We start from the raw sequence: 27,836 nt of genomic DNA on the forward strand, positions 1-27,836 counted from the left end.
ATTCTCATTCCTTTTAGTGTTATGAATAGAAAGAATGACTAATATATCCTTCCCGTAATTTTATTATTTTATTACTATACCAGAATGCTTATGATCTGCTACTCAGCAGAAATAAGGAGTGGTGAGAAAGACTGGTGCCTAGGAAACCTGTATCTTAGACATAACCAAAGTAACTTACTGATCGCCCAGTGGTCGAAATTCAACCATTATTAGTTTAAATTATAAGTTTGAACATTATTAAGGTTCTGTTGTCAAAGAATATACTTCTATAATGATAAACAAAAAAGTATAATATATGCGTATTTGTGTCAAATACATGGTAGTGTGTATGTTTTTTTTTTTTAAATATTGATTTAATGTATTTTTATGCATAATTTATAAAAAAAAATATTAGCATTCTGCACAAAAACTATAAGTATGCGAAATTTCATACTCCTCCGTCCGTCCAATTTTTGTAAAAAGGTACATATAGATAATAAAACCGTAAAATGTACGTAATATGAAACTTTTTTGAAGGAATCTATATTTTGCCCATATATCCTGCTAAAACTACTTACCTACTGCAGTATTTAAATGAAACTGGATGGTATGCGTTCACACTGCAGACTAGAATAAGATTAGTATTAACGTACTTTACACTTTAATTTATAAAATCTTTGAATGTGTGAAGGCGATATATTTATTTCCAAGGCTTTATCATACAGTCGCACATATTATAATAACCTTTCGCATACAATAGTCCTTTAACACGAATGTGTGGCGCCGACTCAAGGGTTGACATTATAATAATGCTATTCAAATAGAATTATTCCGAACTCCACATATGTAAGAAAATAAGGTAAATGTATATTTTGAATTACTTTAAAAAATGTTGTAAATTCAACTGTTTTTTTTTTGGTGTCGGGTATCTCATATTTTTTACTGGATGTACCGATTTTTTAAATCTTTTCTTATTCGAAACCTGTTGCTGGTTTTATTGTGCTATTAAAAATAGAGTGAGATTTTATAAGTAGTTTTCGAGTTACCTCTAATAATATGTACTATATAAAGATATTTCTGGTAAATACAGATATTACAATATAACACAGAATAGAAAATCTTACGCTTCAGCCTGTAATACCCCACCACTGGGCATAGGATTCTTTCCCCATGTACGAGAAGGATCAGAGCTTAATCCACCACGCTGCTCCGATACGGGTTGGCGGATATATTCCCTACTATGAGTAATGATGGCTGTCATCAGGTGTACTTGATAACAATCGGGACCAACGGCTGAAAGTGCTCTCCGAGGCATGGTGGGGAGACCGACAAGGACTGCACAAACACCCAGACCACGGCAAAAACCTGTATGGCCAATACAAATGTTTTTCATGTGCGGGGATCGAACCCGCAACCGCCAGCGTACAATCCATGGCCAACAGATACAATCCATGGCTGTGACCGTTGCGCCAACGCCAGCGGCAATAGATAATCTTGATAATGCAGAATTAGCAAGTTGAAGTGGCAGTGGGCTGGTCATCTGGTTCGCAGGACCGATGGCCGTTAGATCATATGGCTCCTGGAGTGGAGACCGCGTCTTGGACAACGCAATGTGGTACGTCCTTCAGCCTGTTGGACCGACGATTTACGTAAGATTGCCAGTGTAGGCTGGATGAGGATTGCGGAAAACCGGAATGTCTGGCGCGGACTTGGAGAGGCCTATGTCCAGCAGTGGACAGTATTCCGTAATAAATTGCGGAAGTGATTTGAAAAGCGGCTGACGTTTTTTAGCACCAGAACCGGAACAAATATCAGTAGTATCAAATCGTATCAGTTAAAAAGCAATAATAAAACGTGGCAAATACGATATCTTAAACCTTTATATCCATCAATGAAAATAAAAAATATACGGTATCGTTACGACTCACACACCCTATACGGTAAAGCCATTATTTATGAAGCCGTTATGGGCTAAAAATTTCTTACGCCTGAATTATTTAATCTGCTTTTCCATTAGGGTTTTGCGAAATGACATAATTTATATTCAGTACGTAGGCCTGGGATCGCGAATATGACTTTATGGAAAAGACTCTGAAAGAGAAAGTGGAAATCAAAAATTAAAATACGTAGGTACCGAATTGTATCGTGTGATGAGATACGGGGTTATTGAAATATTTTTAGATTTTATGTGAAGATACGAACGGTTTTGTACTACGAAGTACATTAGCTTGCGTATTGTAAACTATATTTTTGTTCATTACAAGATCACAAAGTGTTTGTATATTTTTTATGACTAGATTGTAAATATCGCTTCAGCCTTTAATATTCCACAGTTGGACATAGGCCTCTTTTCCCATGTAGGAGAAGGATCAGAGCTTAATCCGCCACGCTGCTCCAATGCGGGTTGGGGGATATAGATTGTAAATATATTTGACTCAGTCTAAAACACAATTCGACCATAAATTTCTAAACGCTAATTTAATTATATACTGATATCCTACATCAGTGAAACACGAATAACATAATATATAAACCGAACAAAAGATTCAGTATGAAATGAGAAAGCCCGGTATATTTATTTTATAAAATTATCTCTCGTACTTTGGAATGTATGTTTTTGACAAGTTTGCGTTACATCACGTAAAAACTTTACGGCGACAACGGAGCGTATGAAAACGAAACAAAAAAAAAGTACTTCAACGAACTGTACAGAACATACCAATTTTGCGGTTGTTACGAACAGCTAAAAGTTTTATTAGTTTTAACAAATTACAACGTATAACCCTCGGTTTTAGTCATCTTATAGTGCAAATACTTATCATATCATATTGCACGTAATTAGCGCATTTTGTCTACTTATTAGCAATTACACGTCCATTGCCGTTTGTCTATAAGACCTATGCAGCATGTGTTTATACATACATTCACGTATGTCTATAGTCTTTTCCAAAGTATTACCTTCAATTCATTCATATTTAAGCCGCTTCCGTTCAAACATAGCAAACATAAAACCGAAAAACGAAACTTTTACCTTCAATATAAGGGTACATATACTTTTAGTGACTTTTAGGGATATAAAAAATCCACTGAGTTTACGATGATACAGACATTATGAGAGAATTATTTTGACTTAAAATGAAATTACTTCCGTTGCTACTGAATACGGCGCAGCGGCGGAATATAAAGTAGTGGTAAATTAAACCTTACCATTAAATTATAAGGTGAAATTACTTTATGCTGGGCCAACTGTACCCTTATCGTGAGATTCAGTTAATTTTTTTTTAAGGGTTTAAACGTTGGTCGCATTCAAATTGCTTTAAAATTTGTTTTATACAATGCCAGCAAAATTTTAATAGTTATGCTTATTTTAATGAAACAATGCGTCCCTGTTTTAGTATAATAGCGCTTTTAGTGTGTTTTATTTTGCAAAGGCTTAAGAAAGCCTAAAAGTTAATTTAAAATATGAATAAATAAAATAAAGGCTTCCTATGTATATAGGTTTCCGAAAATAAGCATTATGTACTAATGTACTTATTTAAACATTTTTAAAATATTTAAATGAAAAAATTTATATTTATTATTTGCTTTGTTGCTACTATTAGGCATTTAAGTGAGGGTAGAGTAAGAAATTTCATACTCAGATATGGAACAGTCCGACTGGAGTAGTTCCTCGACCTTACAAGAAGATCACAGCTAAATAATACTGCTTTCAAGCGTTCCTATTGGTGAGTAAGGTGACCAGAGCTCCTGAGAGGCATCAGGGATAGGGTCGGCAACGCACTTGCAATGCTTCTAGTGTTGCAGACGTCTATAAGCTACAGTAATCGCTTACCATTAGGTTAGCTGTACGCTTGTTTGCCGACCTTGTTTTATAAAAAAAATGCATCAGTGAGGTGGAAAAACAAATACACAATAGCATACACCATATTGATTTAATTGGTTGGCCACTAAACACAGAGTCATGTTGGAAGTCTTTACGTACTTTATTTGCAAACATTAGTCTACACGAAATTCAAGCGGTTCAGGTGTCAGAGGTACTAGATGTCAGAAAGCAAAATACAAAAAAGGTTTTCAAATATTTGCAACGTTTTGTCGATAGTATAATTTATTAGTCTTTAAATCCAGACTACATATTTAATTCTATTCACAAGAAGATTTCTTCAAAAAAGAAAACACAACTTATTTAAGAGTAATATAATTAATTCGTTGTCTTTCTTCGATCTTCGAGTCTTACAAATGTTTTTTTTTATAACAAATTAAAGCTTGATGTTGTAGTTAAAGTTTGTAAATGGAATGATGAGAACAAAATGGGCTCAAAAATCGATTATACCAAATCTACTAACCAGTTAAGGCAAACTATCATTGAAATAGCCACATTTGTTTATAGAAGGACATAAAAAAAAATCTCCTTTAAAATTTAAAAATTTAAACTTAATTGCTTGTGGGGTTGTGTATCGGTGGTAAGTCGCTGGCCTCATATATAATTTTTCACATAAAACAGAAATAGATGACACAATGTCTGATTCCTTTGATCGCGTTAAGCCTTTGATTTCAGATCAAGTTCAGACATGTGTAACAATTTCAAAAGGTGATGATCGGAGATCGTGACCGATTGGCAATACTTCGCGACATGATGTTAGACATCAAACAGTAATTGTATTTCATCATTCAGTCATTAACTTAAGCTGTTCCATGTTGTCACGTTAATTTATGTAACGTGACTTCATCACTAACGTCACATTGCTTCGCTTTCGGTTACACTAAATAGCATATGATAAGGCCAGAGAAAATAAGATACACAATCACATTAATTTATATCCCGTGACTAAAACACTATGGGTACATCACGTTGCTTGGCGTCACACTACACAGGAAAACGCCAGAGAAAAAAGTGCGTGCCTACAAAGTACACATGTCAGAAGTGAGACTTCTTTGCCATACTAATTTTTAAGTCTCGTTTATATTTATAAAAATCTAAAGCTTTAGATTTCCGTTCCAACGAAATCTAGTTAGTTTGCTATGTAATAATATCGATATTAATGATACAACGTTTGTAGTTTGTATAGTACACGCTAGATGGCTCTGTTATTCAACGAATATGTTGCACATCTTCGTGACGCTAATATTATTATTATTGCGTTTCATCCGTAAAAATTTCACCCTCATTCGCCTAAAGAAGTTTCACTTCAAAAAAAGAAGATACCTATACGGAAATATAAGGAAAACATGTTTCAAACTTACTCCAACCATATCTTGCTGAAGCAACTTTTGATTCTGTAACCTTTTTCTCGAGACTTTTATAGGCTGTTATTAACTACTTTACGAAGGTTTTTATAGATCTATTTTATTGTATACTTGTGCAGTTATTGTACTTTTATTGGTAATACAGATGTCGCGTCCTGCGTGTTTTTATTTTCATCTTCTTCGGAGTATGTGTAAATATTTCTTTATATTTCAGGAGTTAGAAAGACCAAATTATCAAGAATATCGTATTGGTGTTGCGGCACAAGAATTTTCTTAAAACGACGGCGGTTGTGTCGGGTTAGGTTTACGTTTCAATAAGATATTAAGATTTATGTATTTATTTAAATAAAAGCTACCTGAACCGACTTCGTTCTGGCAAAAGTTAATAGTATTTTTTTTTAATTTTAATTTTTTTTTTTTTAGTTTTAAAACTTTTCGTTGGCCTTAAGAAACATACAAAATTGCCGAATCGGTCAAGCTATTTTCGAGTTACGCGCATAGCAACATTCATTTTGATTTATAGAGGTGAGGTGAGGAGAGGTGAGGTGAGAAGACTAGGTGAGTCTTCATTCATATCGCCATATTTTCGTTTATTTGCATCTTACTTTAGTTTTTGTTGTAAGGACTAAGACTTAAAAGCTTTAACTAATATAAACACTTTAGCTAAGCATGCGTTTTGTACATTTTTAGAGCTTATTGGTTTAAGCAATGAAATAAACTTGTAAATTTTTACTAAATAGATACTTAAAATTACATAACTGTTATCAATAATGTAATTTTGAAAGTGAAGACTTAAAAAAAAAAACGTTAACAAATTTTTATCCACATCAAACAACCATTTTTAAATTAAATAATATTTCAATTAATTAAAACGATACGTATGAAATGTACAAACAATGAAACGGTAATAAAAAATATGAAAACGTCAGCTTGTATAAATTGTACAATAAAATAATCCGAGTTATACGCAATATCCAATCAGTAAATTTGTTTTAAATAACAAATCATTCGGCTAACCGATAAATCGGACAGCGGATGAGAAAAAAAAACTACAATTTAATGGGCAGGTGCGATAAAAATATTTATTTGACAGACCATAATTTCATTATTGCCTTAAACGGTATCATTGAATACGTTAAATTTTGCATAAATATTTAATAAATGTATCGTTTTCACTTCGTTTTGTTTCTGTTGTTTTCTTTTTTTGGGGACTTTTATACACAAGACAGTCCCATCGTAATCTTAAACTATAAAATCAAATGAGGCTTAATGAGCCTAAATAGTAATAGTAATATGGCCTCGTTAGAAGTTGGACAAGGGACTATACTATGGACCATTCCAATATCTAATTTTTATTTTGTTGGTTTTTTAAAGCGACGAACGGTGTTACTGATAATGATAATAATAATAATAGTTGAGTAAATTAATAGTCGTGTTAGTAATAAAATCAGAAAAATCAAAATAATCAGAATAAATTTTTAGTTTATTTCGAGTAAAACGAATTCGGGCTTACGTTACTTACAACCTAATTTAAGTCATATAATTGACTAGCTTTCCGCGTGTGACTTCGTACGCGTGAATGTAAGGCCTTATAACGTAACATTTATTACTTAGATTTTCTAGAAAAAAATTTCTTAACTGACTCAGTGGTTTTGAGTGATACAATATCCCAAAAAATCAAATCTTTTGTTTTATTAATAGTTATTAATTACCTCTAAGCATTTTCAATTATGAAAGAAACTATTTATTTTCTGTTTTCATAATGAATACTTGAGTTAACTGATTTCAAAAGCATTAATAGCAACAAATAAGCTTTAAATATCATATGTATACAAAATATAGGTATAAACGTCGAAACGACCGGATGTAATTTGCTAAAATTTTACTTTACCGATAAGCCTTATCCGATTTCGCAATAACGAATTAAAACCGATTATGAGCTTTGTACGTGAAGCTTACACGCTTCAAAAGAATTGTATTCAGAACCAATAACAACTACAATGTAGTATTGATTCACATACTCGTAATAAGTACTCAACTCAATTTTTGTTTCATTTCAGTTATAGCAGATATCGATTTATTTAAATTACAAAAATATAGGCGGAAAATAAAAATAATAAGGATTTTCAAAAGAGTTTTTAAATCTTTTTTTTTTTTTTTGTCATGTGTCATGTAACATGTAGCTTTGGGTTCTTGGTTGCTTGACTTCTGGTAAATTTTCGTGGTTTTTATATAAGTGTTGATAACATTTTTGTAATAACGGTTTTGGTTGACTCTATCTGCAATTTATCCGGTACATCAGTGCGAGGTATCGTTAAGATATACCTTTATTTGATATATTCAGCGGCAATGCATAGAGAACTTGACACATGCTCACACATAATACCGACTCTCCTACATTTTTATGGTTTTTTTTTATATCACTAGGTCAATAGGCAAACAAGCGTACGGCTCACCTGATGGTAAGCGATTACCGTAGCTTATAGACACCTGCAACACCAGAAGCATCGCAAGCGCGTTGCCGACCCAATCCCTAATCCCCCCAGGAGCTCTGGTCACCTTACTCACCAACAGGAACACAATACTGCTTGAAAACAGTATTATTTAGCTGTGATCTTCTGTAAAGTCGAGGTACTACCCCAGTCGGGCTGCTCCATATTTTGAGCAGGAAATTCCTGCTGTGCCCTACCTCAGTTATCTGGGGTAGTTCTATTGATGAAAGAAAGTCTCTGCTTAGTGTCAAGTTTTGGAACAATGGTTTTATAGGTTTCGAATTTTGTCCACAGTAATTGTTAAGAGCATCTCAAGCAATATCTCAATATTTTTTTCTCGTTCAATCTTCCTAACCAGAAGACCGATTTAATTATTATCAATGAATTATAATAAAGAATTTTTATAAAACCAATTCCAGGAGGCGGCTACAAGCTTAAACCATACTTAATCAGAACAGATACTCCTTTTTCACTTTAGCCATCGTTGATCTCCACTGTTGGGTGTATCTCCAACTTACCAACCAACCAGACATGTATTTCCAACGTTCGCGGTTTTGGGACGCCAGAAGTTTTTAGGTCGTCCGTTTATTTAGTTGGGTGTCTGCCAACGCTGCGCTTCACATCGCTGGCTTGTCATTCTACCAACTTGCATCCCCAACGACTATTGGTGCTCTGAACTATGCGCCCTGACCAATAACATTTTGGGATGCGTCGATCTTTTTGGCTTACATCGTTTTTCTACCTTCTGATTTTAGCTTCCATCACGTAGGGCTTAGATCTCTATCATCCACTAAACAAAAGTGTCTTCTAAGTAGATCTGTAGTTATTAAGAGTAATATAATCTCTTAGTGATACGCCCGCTTTTGTACATCTTTCTTTGCAACTATCTATATTTTTTGTAATGTTTCTTTGTTGTATACAATAAAGAGTATTTATTATTATTATTATTATTATATCACTGATACTGTTTGCTGTTTGAATATGTAGACAGTTTAGAACATATTGAAGGTAAAGAAATTGTAGGTTTATTTTGCTCTTTTTAATGTTAAGGCGCTTAGGCATTTCGGTAAATGTGAATTCATTTTAACATACGTCAATATGGAATTTTAAACTGTAATTAGAGTAGTTATAAAAATAATTGAATATTTTACAAATGTCAAAACAAATTAATTCTTCCATACTGGCAACGCTAGTATCTTTATCAAGACACTGGTGTTGCAAGTATAGAAGAAAGAAAGATCACATCACGGATAAAAAAGGCCTTTCGATCTGTAATCTATCTCTTCTGCTTTCTTATATAAAAAGCCGATTTAATGAAGCCTGAAAATATAAAAATGAACAACGAAATATCAATAATACCTGTTAACAGTCTTTAGAAATTTTTTCTCTGAAACAGTTTAAACAAAAATACGATTCCACTTTGTAGGAACTTTTTAATTCTTATACGTTTTCCGTTTGTTATTTCTAAACAACTGTTAGTTAAGCATAAGTATCATACTCTTAACAATCGTCAATTAAACTTGGACAGTTGCGGTATTGATAGAAGTTGCCTTGTTAGTAAGAAGTGTAATTTGGTGGGCTCAAATAATGTTACTCCCATTAAATTATAGAGTTAGTTTTTATTGTAAAACACCATGAAATACCTACAAGGAAATAGGTTAAGTGGTCTGAGGCTAATTTTACATGGTTTTGCGATCGATAAGGTTCAATTAAAACAGAGTCAAAGAGAATGTGTATATGTGTGACTAACAACGGACCGTATTAAGAATTTATAGTGTTATTATGATCGTGCGATCCATAATCTTTCGGTTGAATTGTGTTTGACTTGTAAATGTACAAAAAAATTTTACTTAAAAAAGCTATTAAATTTCAACATTTTTTAACACAAGTTTTTTAATTGTAACAATTTGTATATTAAAATAATTTACATATGTGTAGTTAAATATACAATTTTACTTTGTACTTACCCCGGGTAGCGTCCGTTTTTCATGGAGGGCGCTTTGTGCATTTGATGCACTTTCTGGATTGAAATATGTCAGGAATGCACACCCTGCGAACAATAAAAAAAAAATCATGAAGTATAATTTCATTTAATTTTCATTTAATGCGATATTCGTTGTATACATTTTATTGTTATGTTTCATTTTATGACAATATTGAAAAAAAGTTTCATTACACATTGTAAAAACGCTTAACTCGATTTTTAAATATGAAAACAACGGTTTTTATTTTACTTTACACTTATTGTGTAATTTATATTCAATTTGTTTGTTTACAATTTAAACTACAGTAAATAAAACACAAAAAAAAAAAATATTTCCAAGTATAAAAACTTAAAAATAAATTATACTTGACGTCACTTTTTACAAAAAAAAACCTTATTTATATAACAATACTTAACAATAAAATGAACGCAACAACGAAAGAACTACAGTATAAACGTTAAATACAATTGATTCTCTTCAGAACACTGCAAATGCAATACAGTATTCAGGCCGTTTAAAAAAAACCTACGAACCGGAATCGGACGAAACGGAAATGCACTGCACAGGAAATGAACACGTTGCTATTCGTATACAAGATGCTCTGAATTCACCGTTCGACGCAGGTATGAAAAATTTAGCAGTGAAATTTGAATACGCGTTGAGTCATTGGGGAATAACCGTTTTTTTGCTATGTTAGCTCGCTTTTAGATATTTTGTGATTTAATTTCTGTATCTTTGGTGTATTTGACTAGGTTATCTACACAGTTTTGTTTACATCACAGTGTAATTTTCCATAGTCAAATTTATTAATTAAAGTGTACAGGTACATTTTATAAAAACTAGCTATACCCGTGCGAGTAATTCGCACTAAATAAATATAATAATTATTATCACTTTACAAAATTACAAAAAAAAAGATTATTTATTTTTTACATAAGTTGATTTGAAATTGAACCAAAAATTTACCGACCGTCAATCATGTTGACGTTGTTTCAAAATTAAATCCGTATATATAATTTTAATAATTAAAAGCAATAATATTTTTTTTAGCTGTTGATGCTAGAAGAGCAAGCAGTTATCTATAAAATGATATATAATTTACGTGGAGCAATCGTGAGGTTTTTTCTAAAAAGGGAGGCAAACATCTTAACTTTACCATATTAACATGTATGACAAGTGGGGCAAAAGAGCAAAGTGTACCATTTCATGTTAAATGTCTACAATCTCGCATGGATGTCTGCAACACCAGAGAAGTTCTGAGTGCATTGCTGACTTATAGGGAAAAGATGTCCATACACTCGATTATCAACCTCCAAATATTAATTATCATAAAGAAACTCAGAAGGATAGTCATTCACAAATTACACAATTAGCGTGTAAGCCGTGAACTTTAGATAAAAATCAAGCGTGGCAATATAAGCTATTACTGTGGTAATTTCTATCAAAAACCATTGAGTACACATAGCATACGTAACACAAAGAATTAATACGCGTTTACACGGACACAAATTTTATATTAATACACTTTAAATAAATAAATATCTACACAATATACACACACGGTCGTAGGTTCTTAAAGTAACCAACTTAATGCTTGTGTTATAGGTAACAGCCGACTGGTATAGCATATTTTTTTTACTTTTTTTTTGCTTTAGTTGATTACGCTACAAATGAATATTTCGTAATAAATAATAGAAAATATTTTTTTGATACATATAACTGTACATAAATACTTTTATAACTTTGGTAACTATAAATACAAAATACCAATATGTTCTAAATTAAATATAAAACTTTTAATCTAATCAACTATTTTGAACATTAAATATTCGTATAACCAGTGATTATATTATTTAGATTTAAATAATTCAAACACGTGTTTGAATGTTCTATATTCAATGAAGCGTTATTTAATCAAACATGTGCGAAACTAATTCACTAATCAGGAAAACTACAACACTCAAAACTTTAAATTAGTACCCATATCAATTATATTAAATGTACATAAATCGATAGATAATTAATCGATAATCGTGATCATCGTCATTGGCCTTAGTCCATCTATTGCAGACGATTTAGACAGTGTCATAAAGACACTGTGTCGCCTAGGACACTCTTCAGGAAAGCGCAGAGCTAGCGCCACCCTCTCGACCTCACTGGCTAGGCCTATAGAAATGACGAGTCGATACGTGTGGAGCCAGTTCGGCTGCAGGAGTATTTCGCATTTTGGAGCTATGCCACGAATGCTTGTCGGAGACCCCATTCCGGGTTTCAAACGAAGTTTTCCTTCTCCAGGACCCTGATGATTTTTAAGCCAGGTTTATCCCTCGGTCGCCTTTTACGACCCCCACGGGAAGAAAGGAGGTGGTGCTATTCTACGCGGCCGATACCACACGGCATAATTAATCAATAGGTATAGATAAAAAAACTTTTCATAGTCAAAGAGCCTTAGTATTTCATATTCAAAACGGATTATAAGATATTTAACAGATTATCCGATAAATATAACAAGTTCGTTGATTTGTTAAATCACAAATCAAGGACATCATAACCCTCAATATTAGGTTAAAGAACTTGAAACCCGGAATGTCCAAATATGTTTGAATATGTGGTTTATCTTCAGCTGGCCTTATTACTTAATCTTATAGGCATGATAAAAGAAATGGGGGACGTAGACACGAGTACAGCTACTAATAAAAAAAATCTTTAGTGAAAACGTTTAAAGATTATGATGACTCACGAGGTTCAAGTAATTATGATCTTCGCGGGTGTGATGGATGGATTCTCAAAATAAAATCACCATTCATAATTCGTCTATAAGACGTTATTTTTTAATAATTTCAATACTAAGGGTCAATTTTACCAGTTGTTGATAAAGATGGTTTTGAAATAGTTTTCTGATATATAATGTTACATAATAAATAAGTTTCTGATGTGTTTAACCAACAAGCCTTACTTTTCTATCAAATATTTCTTTTAATAATTTAGAATATAGTAGTATGTAACCCCATGATACCCCATCAAGAAGAGAATAGATCACAGATTACCGAAGTGTATATGCGAGCCGAAGAGATCAATTGTTTTTTTTTTTGTTTTTTTTAATTCAAGTAGTTCGGCAAACAAGCGTACGTCTCACCTGATGGCAAGCGATTACCGTAGCCTATAGACGCCTGCAATATTATAAACATCACAAGCGTGTTGCCAACCCTACCCCTAATTATCCCCAAGAGCTCTGGTCACCTCACTTGCCACAGGAATACAACACAGCTTGAAAACAGTATTATTTAGCTCTGATGTTCTGTAAGGTCGAGGTACTTCCCCAGTCGGGCTGCTCCAGATTTTGAGCAGGTTGTATATACCCTTCAGCCTGTAATATCCCACTACTGGGTATAGGCCTCCTTCCCCATGTAGAAGAAGGATCAGAGCATAATCCACCACGCTGCTCCAATGCGGGTTGGCGGATATATTCCCTACTATGAGTAACGATCGCTATCAGGTGTACATGATAACAACCGGGACCGACGGCTTAACGTGCTCTCCGAGACACGGTGAAGAAACCCACAAGGACTGCACAAACACCCACACCACGGCAAACACCTGTATGGCCTGGATGGATGAATATATCATGCTGCTATTATGAAAATAATTTTTGAAATGCAAATTACTGTATTTATAACTTTGTTTACCAGTGAATTATTTTTGTGCAAATCCGCGGCAAGTCACCAGTAAAGCACATTTTTAATTTGCATTTCATTTTTGTTCGGCTTTCAATAATGGCATTTATTACATCCAACCATTAAAACCCTCTTCACATTCGCTACAATATTATTATATGTATTTTTTGTATTGTATATATGTATATCTATAAAACGCAATGCCAATGGAATGTACTCGTGTTAATTGGTCCGTCTGTGTGAATGTGGATTACGTTCGGCTTTGAAACGGACGCGGCTTTATTTTAAAACTAGGATCTACCGACGGATTCGCTATCATTGGGATCATCGCGATAAAGTTGTTTTTTTTCTTTATAGGTTTTGTGAAAGGTAATGTAATAATTGTACGTTTTAATATTGTGTTACGATCACATATATAATAGCTAGAAAAGCCGTCGTTAAGTAGAACTATTTAAATGTGATCGTACAAAACTTGTTCATACGGAAAATAATAATAAATATTAAAATAAAAATAAAAAAACAATTAGCCTTAAAATATTAATATATACGAACATTTTAAAAACTACGCTTGCCTTACGAAACCTATTTATTATATATTTAACTTTAGCAAATAGTAATATAGTTTTAGTATATATTGGTACACGTGTGTACGTGACGTTTCGTATTGCGTCGGATTACAGCAATATTACATATATATCAAGAGCAGCCTTTAATCTATAGGGGAAAAAAGTCAGCTGTATATTAAAACTGATAATGGCCATTTGCTTTTTGTACCATAGAGTACCAAACAAGAGTAGGTCCGTAGTCTATATCCTTTTGCAACGCCAGGAGCATTCCTAACCCAAAACTTTGGTCACCTTTATCACCACGGGAACACAACATTATGTGGACCAGTGATTTTTAGCTGTTTTATTTCTGTAACGTGAGTAAATTCCCCAGTCGGTCTGCTTAAAATTTTCATCTTTTATCTTACCACAGAAATAAAACTACATGATTTGCTAATATATTTTATTTAGCATAAAAATATAAATAACGTACAAATCGCAAGCAAGTAAAAAAATGAGTGTGCTTTAGACCACGCGACTGAAGTAAAACTTTCTATCTAAATTAACTTATATCTCCCTCTCAACTTCCGTTCGCCTCGCCCGATCACACTTTTCGTAACGCTCTCGGCACGCAATCATCAGATCACTCCCCAAGTTAATCATAAATCGTAGCAATCGTAATCCGATAATAGCTATCAAAACATACTGATTACAAAATAAGTAACATAGCACGCGAAACATTGTAGCCGGTGTATTTCACGTTGTATTTGCATCGACGCTCGTCCGACCACCGACCACTAATTAGTTGGAGGTTTTATTTCAAGCTGTTATCTAAGCCCTTGTAATCTGCTACCGCCACGCCTACGCGCCGGGTATAAAGTATTCGAATATCTACGATCACGTGAACTAATGTAATAGGCGTCTGTTGTTTTGTAATAATATATTAGGTTAGGGGTAATTATTTATAACATTTGATGTGGATGTAAAGATTGTAGCCCTGTGGCGGTTATCAATTAAAACTATAATATTGTGTGGGTAGGAGTTGTTGTCAATAATTTGTGTTGTGTCGGATAATTTGTGTTTGTAGTGAGAGTAATCATTCAACAAATTTAATGCATAATAAAAGTTTTATAATAGGCGCAGCAATTTTTACAATGGTAAGTTCAAACTAAAATCAAGCTTACATACATAATTTAAGACTTAATAATGTGAGTAGATAATTCAAAATATCAACACCTCATGATACTGAGTTATTACGTGTTACTTTTACCTTACCTTTCTTTACCTTTACCTTTACCTTACATTTCTTTTACCTAACACACAAAGGAGTCTACATTCATACGTTCACACAACATATATATACGATACGTCACCGTCGCCATCTTGGCGAACAATAATAAACAAGTTTCCGGTGTATAATGAACTCACAACATTTAATTAGGAAAAATTCGCGAAAAGTACCGCGAGGGAAAGTTTTCCTGTCTCGTACGCTTAAAAGAAGCAGACTTGGTAGAACTGGGAGAAACTGTATCAAAAAGGAATAAGCCAAGCGAATTTTTACCTAATTATTTTTAAAATACGGTTAACTTTTGTTTGTAGACACTTGAGTACGTCTTTACGAATTGGAAAGTTTCCTTTAGATTACATACTGGGGCTAAAAGAAATTAGTTATGGATGACTGTCAGAGGGCTTAGAGTATTCGATGTGAACTCGCTTTTTAACTTAGACTGGGGATATTAAATCGCAGACGTTAATAGAATTGTAGAATTGACACTTTCTGAATGCCATTTAAGTGGGTTCAAAAAACTTTTAGGTAACTTTTGGCGTTTTACTATGGAATCTAATCAGTTACAAAAAAAAAACTTTTCATACATTTATTAGAGATTTGAAATTAATTTAGTAGAATTTGTACGAGTGTTGATAGTCTGTATTTTTCCCTGACTACTCTTAATATATTGATTAATCCTCGGCGCCTATTTTGAATTAATTTTTTTAATACATTTTTATCAAATGATAATTTAAAAATACTTATCGATTGTCTATTAAATTACTTTAATTTTTACACGATTAACGCCTGAGTTAAGACAGTAAGTATTCATAGTTTCAATATGTTTGAATAAATTTAAAATTTTATTATTTAAATATAATCGTAATAACAGTTATGTCAAGCTGAATATAAAAATTATCTTACAATAGTCTACGATATTCCATCAATTTATAAGCTTTATTTTTCTTAATAGATGTAAAACCGGCATCCGTTTACAATTATAAGATCTTAGAGTAACATGGCTCCTTTACCAAAATTATTATATTTAGATTTTTAGTATTTCAACGGCGTTGCAGACGCTATGACACAAAAAGAATGAGAAAATATAATATATTAAAATAGGTCGTTGATAAGAAATTTAAATATTGAATAGTACATAAATGATTATTATAAATGTCTCAAAACTAAAATAAAATAATAATTGTAAATGAAAATTTTCATAAGCGAGATATTTACCATGTTTTTTAGTTTCATTTTGCGGAGCTCGATATTTCGACATTAACTGCGAATGTCTTGTTCACGAGACTGAGATTTGCGGGTAGATTTTGATGGCTTTAGCAATGTCTATACCGGACTACCTCCTTTCTTACACTTTGCTGCATAAACACTGGTCACCAGTACCATTGTTACTTTCACCCCTACCATTGTCACTTGCTTTACGATTATTGATTATTATTTTAATTTAGTTTTTTTTTATACCACGAGATCGACAACGGCTCGCGTACGGCTCACCTGATGGTAAGAGATTACCGTACCTTATAGACGCCTGCAACACCAGAAGCATCGCAAGCGCGTTGCCAACCCTACCCCTAATATCCCCAGGAGCTCTGGTCATCTTACTCACCACAGGAACACAATACTGCTTGAAAGCAGTATTATTTAGCTGTGATCTTCTGTAAGGTCGAGGTCGGGCTGCTCCATATTTTGAGCAGGAAATTCCTGCTGTGCCCTACCTCAGTTAAATAGTTTAGAGACATTTATAATAATCAGTTATGTACTATTCTAAATTTAAATTTCTCATTCTTTTTCTGTCATAGCGTTTGCAACGCCGTCGAAATACTAAGAATCTAAATATAATATTTTTGGTAAAATTATTAATAGTGACAGCTTAGCATTAGAAAATATATATTTGGAACTTCTATTTTATATTTTAAAATAGGTTAGATATTAATTTATCCATAGTAACCTTTTATTCAGTTAATGAACTTAAGGTTGTTATGTATCAAGTTACCAAAGAGTCAAAGTGAATTCGAAAAAAAGAAAACAATAGAATTTAAATCAACATAAAATACAACGAACAAAAAATAAGTACATCATCATTATAAGGCATATCTCGTGTACTTTCCGCGCTCATTACCGTATAATAACATTATGCTCAAGGCAAGACATTACCCGACCCTTTGACGATGTTGCAACAGCCGCCGGCATCCTTACTATACGATAACATTATATACTTTGAAAGGGTGCATTCATTTTAAGTAGAATTTATTTAATGTTAATACATAAGATAGTGTAAATACGAGGTACGGGGATGGTATTTGCTTAGGTGGTGGTAACAGCTCGATTTAAACCTTAAGCCTTCAATATTCTCTTCAAGCTCTTGCAAATATACTTTTTAAAGCGACGTTTAAACATTATAGCTGTGATAATTATAAGAGGTGGAAGGTAGTTTTTTTTTTCTATAGTAGAAAGCGGTCTAATTATTTAAGTTCAAGTTCTATTTTATTTAAAGCCATTTTTGGCGCAAACTTGTGGACCTAAGTCAAGCAGTGGACTGTGATATGCTGAAGAGTGTGTGTGTGTGTGTGTGTGTTTATTGAACATTAAAACAATATATAACAATTATCGTATTAATCGTTAGCCTTGTATGTTTTATAAACATCGAGGGACTTCATCTCTTAGCTTCGGTGGTTTCAAATATATTTACCAAATTGATTAAATTGTTTGAGTTCGTTATTAAGAGCTTATACTATATATAACAATAAACAAAATCGAAAATCTTAATGGATTGTGATAGGTTTTTAAAAAAACGAACACTGATATCAAAAACAATGTAATAAGCAAGAATCAGGATGAACGTTCGCAAATGTTTCACTAAGTCAGTTACTTGAAATTGAAGAAATTAATAAATGATAAAACTTACCAGATAAAATATACCACTAACAAATACGATAAATCGTCTCAAATAACAATGCATTAGAAGTTTTTCGTTTAAAACCTAGCACCAAAAACAACGTTATCAGTGGGTACATTAATTAATCACAAAGAGAGAATTCACAGTTGGCCCGTCGGAAAACCCGCCTTTAATCTTATTTAGTTTAAAAGTGTAGTTTCGACCAGTTGTGTAACTGAACACGAACTACGTACTTTTGCTGGCTTATTCACGGGAATCTCAGTTCGTTGTGAAGAAGACGATTTTGTCAAGAGGGCGATGAATTTGTTAAAAGGTTATTTCGATTTGCGTAATAAAGTATTATTTATTAGAGTTGTTGTACTTAATTCTATTTGACGGTAACTTTTTTTATATGTTTCTTTGCATATTTATTCTACTGTTTGCTAATGAATGTAATTTTTTTTTAATATTTAATTTAATTAACTTACGTATTATATTAATTGTGAATAGTTTGATAATTGCAATTTCCTATAGAGAATTTTCTGTAGGAGAGGATCCAATCCTTTATGTACAACTACTCGTATGTCTGTATAGCTAAAGTATCAGTTTATCTAAGTGATTAAATGACATAAGTTTTTTTTAAAACAATTAATAAAATGCAAATAGAAATTATTTGGATTTAACATTTCGACATGAAAATTAACATTAAAAAATAAATAGATTAACTGCGAATTTCACCTTACATACATTCTTAATACAAAAAAAAAAAACAGAATATACAAACAAACAGCGTAAAATAACTATCACGCTTCTATTTTCATTACGCGTAAATTACATAAATGTTAAAAACAAAATTGAAATATTTTCGTCACGAACATTTTAATTCTGTTTTAAATGACAAACTATTTGTTTACTAATCGATCAGAAAACTGAACGTTTCATCAACGTGTATTAATTAACAATGTGCCAATATGTGATCGGCTACGAGCGTATAATTTTATGAAATAAAGAACTACCTTCCTATATAAATGTGGAATACACAAACGCTCAAAAATACCTGTAATGATCCGATTGGATTACCAATCGGTTCATTACAGATATTTTTGAGCTACCCCTGGGATATTAATCCCAGGGGAAGTACCGTGATAAGGAAACCAGGATCTGATGATGGAACCCCATAGAAATCGAGGAGAAACCTTAAAAGTCGTCGTGAAGTTTGTTAATTTTTTTCGTCAACTTACGTAGTATTAGTTGTCTAATTGTAATTGGAGTCGGTTTTTTTTCCGTTTGCGTACAAACACAAGTACTAATCCATTTATTATGTGGTACAGTAACATACAATAGTAATATAGAAGACATAGAAGTTAGAGTATAATATAATTAATATAAAAATGAATAAATTAGCAAGCGACAAAAATAAAAACTTAGAAAATTCTAATTAGCCGTGGGTAATATTGTCTGTATTCAAAGTCAACAAAACGAAATTTCGTTTCCAAGAATTCCTTCAAACTTTAAGGCTATTGACATACGTCGTGATTAACATTATTCAAAACATAAATATTGAAATTTTGTATTAAAACTTTTTAATTCTAATTTTATTTTAATTGAAATGTTACTATTTTTTTTTAATCATTACATAGTATAAAACAAAGTCGCTTCCCACTGTCTGTATGCTTAGATCTTTATACCCACGCAACGGATTTTTATGCGGCTTTTTTCAGTAAATAGAGTGATTCCAGAGAAAGGTTTATATGTATAATACATGCACAATATAGTAAAGGAACACTGATAGATTAGGGAACCGTGCGAAGTCGGGGCGGACAACTAGTGATTAATAATTGAATGTAAAAGAAAAATATAAATAATCTATAATATAAAAATGAGTCGCTGAATGTGTTGCTAAGCGCAAAACTCGAGAACGGTTGGACCGATTTCGCTAATTCTTTTTTTAAAATGTTCCTTGAAGTACGAGGATGGTTCTTACGGAGAGAAAAATTCTAAAAAAAAAAAATAATAAAATTAAAGAATCGACTGTTAGGCGATACGAAGTTCGCCGGGTCAGCTAGTGAAAAATATATTTCAAATAACGAAAGTCCGATTTTTTTAATATTAAACGACATAATTTAAAATTCTTTAATAAAAGTAGCAACATTGTTGAATCTGTGTCTCCGTATGTTGGCGTCCTTACACCAAATATGAAACTGCATTTGGCATGCTCCCCTGTTTTCTCATTTCGCCCGATCTTGTCTAAGTTGTTTCGCAAGAAACATAATAATGATTGTTTTAACAGACAACATTGTTATTTACACAAACCCAGAACAAGCTATGTGACTGCACATGTTTTCTTGATTTATTTTATATGTGTATAAAAATATCTTATTGTTTTACTAGATCTATTCTGATTGCAAAAATGAAATCAAATTTCATCTTTTTTAAATTAATCATTAAATATAACCAGAAAATATTATTGATAAAGTGAAATTTATACTTTATCAAGTTTTGTAATATCAGCGTATAATAATATATTGATCATCATCATCATCATCATTTCAGCCTATTATAGTCCACTGCTGGACATAGGCCTCCACAAGTTCGCGCCAAAAATGGAGTGAACTCATGTGCTTTGTCCCCCGCAGGGCAGGCGGGTTGGTGACCGCAGGGCTATGTCGCGAAAAAGACGCTGCTGCCGGTCTTCAACCTGTGCTATGTTAATGCTAAATATAAATTATATGTTTCCCATGATATCAAACTCTTTGTTTATTAAGGCATGTTAGTTTCATTGATAATGTAAGTGATTACCGTAGCTTATAGATCTGTCTGCAACACCAGAAGCATAGCAAGTGCGTTGCTGACCCTATCGGGACATCTGGTCACCTTACTCATCAACTAGAATACAACACTGCTTGAAAACAGTACTGTTTAATACCCCAGTCGGACTGCTCCGTATTTTGAGTAGGAAATCCCTTGCTGTGCCAAGTGTGTGTGTGCTTGTGTGCTTGTGTGTGTACCTCAGTAGCTTTGCTCATATAAACCATAGCGTGATTATTTTTTTTATATCTTGGATAAACGTAACAGAAACTAAGAACAAGTTACATCAAAACAACTTAATTTATCAACTCCTGAGCAATATTTCAATAAATAATTTCTTTTACGCCATATATACATGTTTGTATATTATAGACACATCACTCCAAAGGTATATCAAATACATACTAATTGGTTAGCAAATAGGATTGCATTATAGGTTAATTAAATCTATTGAATGACTAATTGAAGGACTAGATCAAGTTATAGTTATCACACGAACGTGTAAGATAAACAGACGTAATCAGATTCAAGTAAACAATTGTCCGATATCCTTCATGATTTCCAATATTTTATTGTGTGATTGTTATTAATTACAAGGTATTAACCAAGTACCCAGTTCCGTGGTCTTTAAATGCCTGTAACATTAGTAACGTCATAAGCGCGTTTCTGAACTTACTAATGCCACAGTCCACACAGGCGTCCAACGAAGCCGTCTAGACGCGGTAATGGTGCGGGGTATGGAGGGGTGAGACGCATGTAGGCGAGTCCAAGCTGCATACGCAGCTACCGCCTGAACTAGCTTGTAGCTCGGGACACGACGTCTAGAGTTGACGCGTGTTTCTTTCAATTCGTAAGCAATTAAAATAGTTCATACTACCTGTGCTCTGAGAGATAGCATATCGTCATACCAATTAAGAACTGCGATTTCGTTAATTCCACACAAGGACGGAGGGTAAATATCTATTTTAATATTATTTTATTCTGCTAATACATTTTGTCATATTTTTAATTATGACAATATCTCAAAAAATATCAGACAAAACATTAGCCATATTTATATTTTTTTAAAGTTTTTATTTAAGTTGCAATGTAAAAATGTGTGTGTAAAAATGCGACATCTATCTCGCAACATACAAACTAGAGAAAATTGACATATCCTACATCGCGATATCAAGTCATCCGAAGATTTAACATATTATATACCTACAAGAATCCGACACCAACAAGTCAGGGTAGTAGCCCACCAGACACAAAACCCATCTGGTCAGACGATCCTCCCTTTGCGATGGCGGTCGAGGAACTCAACACCATTTTCCTCGTACTTCTCCAAGCTGGTGACTCCGAGTATGAACATCAGCGTATATCCTGACCACCAGCATGCAGCGGACGCCCATTCCTGGTCATCACCCACAGCCTTCTCAGCGAGCTTGGCACAGTACACTGCACTTTGATCTCTCCTGGTCTACGCAGCAGCTAGCCATTACGCAGCACTGCACCACTCCGACTCACTGGACAAACAGTTCCAACTCACCGCGAACTATGCGGCATCTGGTTCCGACTCACTGGAACATTCCACTGGCCTGGCAAGCATCACAAGATGAATGGACGACTTAACCTGCTATCGACCTCCGGTCTCGGAGGGGAGTGATGTGGCGGCATCTGTCTCGCGACATACGAACTAGAGAAAACCGACGTATCCTACATCGCGATATCAAAGTTATCAGAGCGATTGAGTATATATACAAGAACCCAACAACAATCGTCAAGTAACCCACCAGACACAACACTCGTCTGGTCGGAGGATCCTCCCGTTTCAAAAAGGCATGAGGGACTTCACACTCTGTTCGTCGCGCCTCCAAAAATGTATGTACCTATGTATGTTATGTTGGAACCATTAATCTTTAAAAACAAGTGCAATAACAGAAATTTCAAATCCAGTAATTGTAGAAAGAGTTAGAAGTTTGGAGCAATCCACCGACTGCTCCATATTTTGAGCAAGATATTTCCTGCCGTGTTCCCACTAAATAATCTGCACTTCAGACTTTATCAACGGTATTCCCTTTTCAAGTCGACATCGTAATTATAAAAGGGGGGCATTGAGGAAGTAATCAGCATTACAATATACATATCAATTCGACGAAATAAGCTGCCCGCTTTAACGAGGCGAGGGAACCTCCAAAAACGAATGTAAATTTTCCGAGAAAGTTCGTGTATATCGTGGACACAGAGTGATAGTAAATTAGAAATGGCTGGGCTGTATATAATGAGCGGTCATGCATAAATTGATATAAAATTTAAAAGTAACGATGATATTGGCAAAAATTATACTCTGTTTAAATTATACATCATTCGTTATTATAATTTGGACACATCAAATAAATTTTTCCATAAATATCGCATAAGGAAAACTGGAGCGTTCATTATGTCTTTCTAAATTTATTTTCAGGGACTAAATAAATATCGTCGAGATCTCTTAGGCTGTTTTTATTACAGCCCTGAGACCGGTACTTCATCATTCGAAATTGTATGTGTGTTTTATGTTTTTTATTATTTTGGTATATTTACCGCGTATACATATAATATATTACCGTGTATACACACACACACACACACACACACATATATATATATATATATATATATATATATATATATATATATATATATATATATATATAAATTTGGTAAAAAGCGGTTACAAGCAAAGCAATTGTACAAAAAGTAAGTTCTATAAAAGCGTTACTTGTTACTTTGTACAGTTATAATTAGTTTCACCCACATGTTTAATAAGTAAATCTAACAACAAAGTGAGCTCTGTTTAGTTACAAATACGACGAGATAAGGTTGCCTGCTAAAAGTCTGGTTTGAATGGTAGTTGTCGAATATAATATAGTCTGACCGGTAATTTTCCAGAAAAACCTTTCGCGTTTTATCTTCAAGATACTAAGTAGATACCAAAGGATTTTTATCCATTAAGCAGATGGTCGATGTTTCGTATCTTAGACAATTTGTGAAGAGATTACCTGGTAATAGTCATTTCTTTTTAACTTTTATCACATTAATTAAAATTGGAAAAACATTTATATAAAACCACGTATTTTTTAATAGTCATTTATTTATTTTGTAGTTTTTGTTTTCGTTTATTTTTGATTATTTTTTTACCAACCACACTACCAATTCAACATTACTAGTAGTCGCCTAGAGGTCAAAAATCGACTATAATTAAAAATTTAAATTTTAAAAAAACCTTTTTAAAAAAATTTCAATTTGACTGACAATTAACAAAAGAGTATAATATGCGTGTGTGTCAAATACATAGTAGTGTGTGTGATGTTTTTTTATTGATTTCATATATTTTATTCATAATTTTAAAAATATATTAGTATTCTGCACTCATTATCTATAAAAACTATAAGTGTACGCAATTTCATACACCTCCGTCATATTATTAACACAAATTTTATAAAATCAAACAAATAAAAGTTGAGCAATAATTCTAATCAATATGTATGGAGGCTTGTAAATTCTTGATCGGTAAATATGTATGTGTATTATAAGAACAAGAAAAATAAAAAATAAAACTTTTCAAAACCTTTCTATAATCTGGATCTGAGTGGAGAAACAAGAGGTCTATTTTAGATCTTGGTAAGCTGCAAGGGACTCGAAAATTAAATTTCCGCAGCAACTGAGGACATTCAAAGACATTTAATATTGATACGAACGATTTTGTATATTAAAGATAAAAATTAATAAAAATGTTGGTACTGAACTCCACACTATACCTAACGACATACCATTTCCAATCACCTCTATCCCGTGGCCAAGCTCGTGGGTTTCATTAAATAATAAACAAACATTGTGACCGGGGACCTGTTTATACGAAAATTAATCGCAATTATTTAATCTTGCAAGGTCGTTAGCCACAGTGTAAACTTGAAATAAATTTGACGTGAACGTTTATGAATTTTTAACGTTTACCACATTCATCATACATACATTTTCTTACTCTTGATATTTTCATTGGAATATCCTGGTCAAAATCTGGAGCAGACAGACTGGTGAAGTAGGTCCCTCAATATTACAGACGATCACAGCTAAATAATATTGCGCTCAAGTAGTGTTGATATGATATTAAAAATTATTTAGAATTCCCTAATGTGTGGGTAACACAAAAATAAATAGTACCAATTAAAAATACAATGAGTAACACAAAAATAAATAGTATCAGTTAAAAATACAATGGTCTCGTTTCCTGTCAAAGATTTTCATTGTAATATGAAACTTGCAATAGTTACGAGTTCTAGAAAAGACTCACTATGGACGGCGCCGTGGCCGCTTAAAACTGAGTATCAAATGATTATATCAAAAATTTCGATCTGGCGAGTACATCGTTCCATAGCTTAATTGGCTAAAGCACCGACACGGTCAATCGAAGATGCAGGTTCGATCCCCACTGGAACGGTCGATTTTTGATATGATATTAAAAATTAAAAACAATATGGCTTACTAATCACTCCATACATTTTTTGTAATAAAAGAAATAAAAATTACAAATATCTCTTTTATTATACTGAAAAATAACAAAACTCGTTTACTTTGTTTACTAAGCATCTTGTTAACCCGTAAAAACGACGAGAAAATTTCCAGTAAATAAATGTTACGAGTAAACTGGCTGGTAAGCAAAACATAACAACCGCTCTGGTGTAGTGGTACAAGTTGTCGCCTAAAGCACCGACGATTTGTGGGTTCGATTCCCGTTTGGTATGGATATTTGTATTTGTAGGAATATTTCTTTCCGGTTCGTATGAGCACGTTAAGCCGTCGGTCTCTGTTGTTATTATGGTTGATAGCAATCGTTACTCATAGTAGAGGATATATCTGCCAACCCGCATTGGAGCAGCGTGGTGGATTAAGTTCCGATCCTTCTCCTACATGGAGAATGACGTCTATACCCAGCAGTGGGATTTTATAGGCTGAAAACCAACTGTAATGAAGAATGTCTGTATTTACATATTAAAAGTGTGCTGGAAGAAATTTCTCACAGGGATAAGCACACCTACACATACGTGACACACGACGCACACATACGTGAGTCTCCATGACAAAATATTGTGTATAATTTTGTACGAAAAAAATTGTTAAATAAATAAATAAAAATATATAAAAAAAAACAACGTAAAAATAACCTTTTCATTCACATTTATATAAAATATTATAACGAGTACTAACCAAACACTTGAATTAATCACTCCCGCTGTAACTAAAGGAATAAAAAAATTAAACATTTTCAATGTAAATAATTTTTTTTAACACGGCCATATAAATTCATTTCATAGGCTCACAAATGAGCTATCAAGCCAAAACGCGAACTGAAACAACACTCCAACGTTTTATTTTTAAAACGGCATTCAAAAACACAAACAGCGAATTCAAAGTGCTACATTATTACGGAATCAGAACGGTGGCGAGGCAAAAAAAAAACTAACAAATCAGCCGACAAAAGGAAACGTTAAAACACGGGCCAACAATGTGCAAATTGCTACTCTAGAAAGAAGTAAGTCTAGAAAGAATTCCGCGGAAAAACGCTAGGATCCGACAACGGTCAGTACAATGCAGTACTAACAAATTAGCTCTGATCATGCTGCGGACTATTCTTACATTTAAATTTAACGTTTATTTTTTTGTATTTGTTTCTGGGAATAATTAAAACGAGTGGTTGTGTGTATTTTCAATTGACCTTAAATAACGTTTCAACGACCTTCAACTTGGAAACTAATTATAATATTTTTTATTGTTTAACAATTTACGTGTATATTGTGAATGGTCCGGCAGTAGGTATTGTTTTAGTATAACATATTTCGTTAAATACACAGCTTGATATTAATTTAAATTCAATATCAAATATGAACACATAGGCGCAGTTTAATTTTCTGTTTTTGAAAGTTTGTTAGTTGAAGTTATGTGCTTTAGCACACTTACGGTCATATGTCCCTTTCTTAGGCTAATTTACCATATATAAGTAAAGCTAGTTGGAGCTTACTTCATCAAGCTGCTGCTGAAAACTGTAACCTTTCCTTGTGACGGTTTTCAAGAAATACGTATTTATTATTATCAGCGTTTTCATTTTTTTCTAATTGTAAAATATGTACTAAGTATTATTTAATGCTTTTCAACAAGCTCTTAGCTCAATTTAAATATTGTTGATTTTCAGTTCCGTTTGTGTTGTAAAGGAAACATTACAATCACGAAATATGCACGAGTGAGAATGAAAATCGTAAAATATGAAAGAAATTGGCGGACAAATGTTGAAGGTTTGTATTTAGAACCATTAGAATTTAAATAAATATTCAAGCATAAGTGTTGTTGTTATAAATTGAATATTGCTAAAATAACGTTTTAATTTGTATGTTAATTGACTAATTTTTTGCATCATTTTCAATTGTTTTCCATTTGTGTATATAAAATACAATTACTAAAACTAAATTTACATAGATAAACATTCTATTGTTGTTTTAATAAAATCAACGAACGCTTTAGACGTTTGACGTATAAATATTGAATTTCACAGCTAATTACCGTTTTAATTACACGATAATAGCTTATAAAAACAGCTCAACGTGTCTGAAATTTACATAAGTTATTAAAATAAATGTGGTTATTATTTCTTTTATTTAGTCTAATTAATAATAAACTAATTATTATATCATATCTCTTATTTCATTCTCTTTTTAAATATTGTATGCTAAATAACGTCAATCTGCCAATCCGTATTGGAACAGCGTGGTGGATTATGCCTTATACGTATTAAGCAATTCGCTAGTACCAACATTCTTGATCTGTACGGCCAAAGAATGGAACTCTCTACCAGCGTCTGTGTTTCCGGAAAACTATAACCTGGGGATCTTTAAGTCGCGAGTGAACAGGTTATTTCTACCTAGAAAGGAAGAAG

The 27,836-nt window shown here is 33.0% G+C and overlaps 1 long non-coding RNA gene across 1 annotated transcript in view; it reads right to left on the reverse strand.

Annotated features, from left to right (window-relative positions):
- Positions 1 to 9,686: 9,686 nt before the first annotated feature.
- Positions 9,687 to 27,836, reverse strand: part of LOC123655743 — a 73,010-nt gene continuing 54,860 nt past the window's right edge. Inside the window, exon 3 of the long non-coding RNA XR_006743454.1 lies at positions 9,687 to 9,765. This is a non-coding gene — a long non-coding RNA (uncharacterized LOC123655743). The remainder of the gene's footprint in view (positions 9,766 to 27,836) is intronic.

This window comes from Melitaea cinxia, chromosome 8 (genome assembly GCF_905220565.1).
Source record: "Melitaea cinxia chromosome 8, ilMelCinx1.1, whole genome shotgun sequence".
Lineage (NCBI taxonomy): Eukaryota > Metazoa > Arthropoda > Insecta > Lepidoptera > Nymphalidae > Melitaea > Melitaea cinxia.